The sequence below is a fragment of the Aegilops tauschii genome, unplaced genomic scaffold, assembly GCF_002575655.3.
Source record: "Aegilops tauschii subsp. strangulata cultivar AL8/78 unplaced genomic scaffold, Aet v6.0 ptg001259l_obj, whole genome shotgun sequence".
NCBI lineage: Eukaryota > Viridiplantae > Streptophyta > Magnoliopsida > Poales > Poaceae > Aegilops > Aegilops tauschii.
In genome coordinates, this window is record NW_027333460.1 from 30,972 (window position 1) to 35,863 (window position 4,892).

A 4,892-nucleotide genomic window follows, 5' to 3' on the forward strand; every position below is an offset into this window, starting at 1 on the left:
ATGCTCGTTCCAAGTTCGAAGTACCTTTTGGCCAAAGAAAAACCCGCTTCCTGACACGATTGCCTCTTTATCTTTATATAGATAGATTCTATGGGGTTATTACTTAGTAAGTCTATTTTGTACAAGAGCCCCTCCTATCTGATAGAAAAGGGTCCCATGATCCCGAGCCGATCTTACCTTGGCTCGCAAACCCCAAGTTTGTCTATGAAGAGCTAATCTAATTGTATTTTTTTCTAGAATGGATTTCTTATGTGGAATACTAATGGATAGGGCTTCGTTGCTAAGTGCTACAAGATCTAGTGCACTGGAACTCGTGGTTATGGACCCGAATCCTTTAGTATGGAACATTGTCTTTTCCAAGTAAAAACCCCTAGTATATGAAAGAATGAAAAGGTGCTTTCGTTCTTGTGGAATAAGAAGCCCTCGTACCTTAATGAAAGGAAAATCGTAATTTTTCGTTAGGTATTTGACCAAATAGGATCGTCCAGTTCCTACAGAACCTATCACTAAAATACCCGATAGGGCTAAGCGGAACGAAAAGGGTTTTCCATGAGATGGTAAATGAAAACGATTAGTCCCACACGAGGTTTGGGAATAAGTGATTGTCTGATAATGAGCAAGGAATATACGTCTTTCTGCTAAAGAGGATCTATTAAACTCATAATTCATTAGATCCTTGTTATCAATGCCAACTAGGTATCATAAGTAAATGGATCCCGGTTGTTCAATCCTTTGATAACCAAGGTCATTCTTTGCTAAAGAGAAATGATCACTATGAGTCAGACTCAATAGAATTGGATCCATTCCAAATAGCGAGAATTAGGATTCTTGATCCCTCTCAATCTCTCTTTCAATTCGAGGATCCAGAGAGGTGTTTTCATAGTCATCTCCGAATATTTGCCATCTCGGAATATTTTCGATTTCATTTTTCTATGATATGTCTTTCTATATGAAAATTGGTTATTTACGATGTACGATGATCCCTGTTAAGCATCCATGGCTGAATGGTTAAAGCGCCCAACTCATAATTGGTAAATTTGCGGGTTCAATTCCTGCTGGATGCACACGAACGGGAACATTCCATAAGTCTATTGGAACTGGCTCTCTATCCATGGAATCTCATCCATCATCCATACATAACGAATTGGTATGGTATATTCATACCATAACATAAGAACAATAAGAACTCGAATTCTTATCGATACTGGAACTCAGAGCATAGGAGGGAAAGTCGATTTATGGATGGAATCAAATACGCAGTATTTACAGAAAAAAGTCTTCGTTTATTGGGAAAGAATCAATATACTTTTAATGTCGAATCGGGATTCACTAAGACAGAAATAAAGCATTGGGTCGAACTCTTCTTTGGTGTTAAGGTGGTAGCTGTGAATAGCCATCGACTACCTGGAAAAGGTAGAAGAATAGGACCTATTCTGGGCCATACAATGCATTACAGACGTATGATCATTACCCTTCAACCGGGTTATTCTATTCCACTTCTAGATAGAGAAAAAAACTAAAGGAGAATACTTAATAATACGGCGAAACATTTATACAAAACACCTATCCCGAGCACACGCAAGGGAACCGTAGACAGGCAAGTGAAATCCAATCCACGAAATAATTTGATCCATGGACGGCACCGTTGTGGTAAAGGTCGTAATTCCAGAGGAATCATTACCGCAAGGCATAGAGGGGGAGGTCATAAGCGCCTATACCGTAAAATAGATTTTCGACGGAATCAAAAAGACATATCTGGTAGAATCGTAACCATAGAATACGACCCTAATCGAAATGCATACATTTGTCTCATACACTATGGGGATGGTGAGAAGAGATATATTTTACATCCCAGAGGGGCTATAATTGGAGATACTATTGTTTCTGGTACAAAAGTTCCTATATCAATGGGAAATGCCCTACCTTTGAGTGCGGTTTGAACTATTGATTTACGTAATTGGAAGTAACCAATTAGGTTTACGACGAAACCTAGAAATCGATCACTGATCCAATTTGACTACCTCTACGGGATAGACCTCAACAGAAAACTGTTGAGTAACGGCAGCAAGTGATTGAGTTCAGTAGTTCCTCATAGAAAATTATTGGCTCTAGAGATATGGTAATATGGAGAAGACAAAATTGTTTGAAGCACGCACAGAACCGGAAGCGCCCCTTGTTTCAAAGAGAGGAGGACGGGTTATTCACATTTAATTTGATGGTCAGAGGCAAATTGAAAGCTAAGCAGTGGTAATTAAGACCCCCGGGGGAAAATAGGGATGTCTCCTACGTTACCCATAATATGTGGAAGTATCGACGTAATTTCATAGAGTCATTCGATCTGAATGCTACATGAAGAACATAAGCCAGATGACGGAACGCAGAGACCTAGGATGTAGAAGATCATAACATGAGCGATTCGGCAGATTTGGATTCCTTTCCTATATATCCACTCATGTGGTACTTCATCATATGATTCATATAAGATCCATCTGTCTAGAGATCGTCATATACATCTAGAAAGCCGTATGCTTTGGAAGAAGCTTGTACAGTTTGGGAAGGGGTTTTTTGAGAAAAGAAGAATCTACTTCAACCGATATGCCCTTAGGCACGGCCATGCATAACATAGAAATCACACGTGGAAGGGGTGGGCAATTAGCTAGAGCAGCAGGTGCTGTAGCGAAACTCATTGCAAAAGAGGGTAAATCGGCCACTTTAAGATTACCATCTGGGGAGGTCCGTTTAGTATCCCAAAACTGCTTAGCAACAGTCGGACAAGTGGGTAATGTTGGGGTGAACCAAAAAAGTTTGGGTAGAGCCGGATCTAAGTGTTGGCTAGGTAAACGCCCCGTAGTAAGAGGGGTAGTTATGAACCCTGTGGACCACCCCCATGGGGGCGGTGAAGGGAAAGCTCCCATTGGTAGAAAAAAACCCACAACCCCTTGGGGTTATCCTGCGCTTGGAAGAAGAACTAGGAAAAGGAAAAAATATAGCGATAGTTTTATTCTTCGTCGCCGTAAGTAAATACGTAACTAGGAATATGGAAAATTGCATTTTTGGAATTTGCAATAATGCGATGGGCGAACGACGGGAATTGAACCCGCGCATGGTGGATTCACAATCCACTGCCTTGATCCACTTGGCTACATCCGCCCCTTATCCAGCTAAAGGATTTTTTGCTTTTTTCCATTGATCATTATTCTATTTATTCTGACCTCCGTACTTCGATCGAGATATTGGACATAGAATGCCACTCTTTAAAAAGGAAAAAAGGAGTAATCAGCTGTGACACGAAAAAAAACGAATCCTTTTGTAGCTCATCATTTATTGGCAAAGATAGAAAAGGTCAATATGAAGGAGGAGAAAGAAACAATAGTAACGTGGTCCCGGGCATCTAGCATTCTACCCACAATGGTTGGCCATACAATCGCGATTCATAATGGAAAGGAACATATACCTATTTACATAACAAATCCTATGGTAGGTCGCAAATTGGGGGAATTCGTGCCTACTCGGCATTTCACGAGTTATGAAAATGCAAGAAAGGATACTAAATCTCGTCGTTAACTGAATTCTGAATAGAAAGATTAAGAAGAAAAAAAAGATTCAAAATAAAGTAAAGGTAGGCGGGGAATAACCTTATTTATGACAAGTTTCAAACTAGTAAAGTATATCCCTAGGATAAAGAAGAAGAAAAGTGGGCTAAGGAAACTCGCAAGGAAAGTTCCAACCGATCGTCTACTTAAGTTCGAGAGAGTTTTCAAAGCACAAAAACGTATCCCTATGTCTGTTTTCAAAGCACAAAGAGTTCTTGACGAGATTCGCTGGCGTTACTACGAGGAAACTGTTATGATACTGAACCTCATGCCCTATCGAGCATCTTATCCCATCTTAAAGTTGGTTTATTCGGCAGCCGCAAATGCTACTCATTATAGGGATTTCGACAAAGCGAATTTATTTATTACTAAAGCCGAAGTCAGTAGGAGTACTATTATGAAGAAATTCAGACCTCGAGCTCGAGGACGTAGTTTCCCCATAAAAAAAAGCATGTGTCATATAACAATTGTACTAAATATAGTAAAGAAATCTAAATAACCTTTAGATCCATCTAAGATTTCGATTCCCAGTAAAAAAAAATATAGAATAGAAAAATATGGGACAAAAAATAAATCCACTCGGTTTCAGACTTGGTACAACCCAAAAACACCATTCCTTTTGGTTCGCACAACCAAAAAATTATTCTGAAGGTCTACAGGAAGATAAAAAAATAAGGGATTGTATCAAGAACTATATACAAAAGAATAGGAAAAAGGGCTCGAATAGAAAAATAGAATCAGACTCAAGTTCCGAAGTAATTACACATAATAGAAAAATGGACTCAGGTTCAAGTTCCGAAGTAATTACACATATAGAAATCCAAAAAGAAATCGATACGATCCACGTCATAATCCATATTGGATTCCCAAATTTATTAAAGAAAAAAGGAGCAATCGAAGAATTAGAGAAAGATCTACAAAAGGAAATTAACTCTGTAAACCAGAGATTTAATATTTCTATCGAAAAAGTGAAAGAACCTTATAGACAGCCTAACATTCTTGCAGAATATATAGCTTTCCAATTAAAAAATAGAGTTTCATTCCGAAAGGCAATGAAAAAAGCCATTGAATTAACTAAAAAAGCAGATATAAGGGGAGTAAAAGTAAAAATTGCGGGTCGTCTCGGAGGAAAAGAAATTGCACGCGCCGAATCTATTAAAAAGGGTAGACTTCCCCTCCAAACAATTCGCGCTAAAATTGATTATTGCTGCTATCCAATTCGGACTATCTATGGAGTATTAGGTGTAAAAATTTGGATATTCGTAGACGAAGAATAAGTAATCTTGTCTTCGGATTCTG

At 38.8% G+C, this 4,892-nt stretch overlaps 1 long non-coding RNA gene across 1 annotated transcript; it reads right to left on the reverse strand.

The window, feature by feature from the left end:
- Positions 1-1,171: 1,171 nt before the first annotated feature.
- On the reverse strand, positions 1,172-4,487 carry LOC141038504 (uncharacterized). Its single transcript, XR_012199617.1, has 2 exons — positions 2,586-4,487; positions 1,172-1,923 (listed from the first exon to the last, which is right to left on the reverse strand). It is a non-coding gene; the product is annotated as an uncharacterized lncRNA (long non-coding RNA).
- Positions 4,488-4,892: the final 405 nt, after the last annotated feature.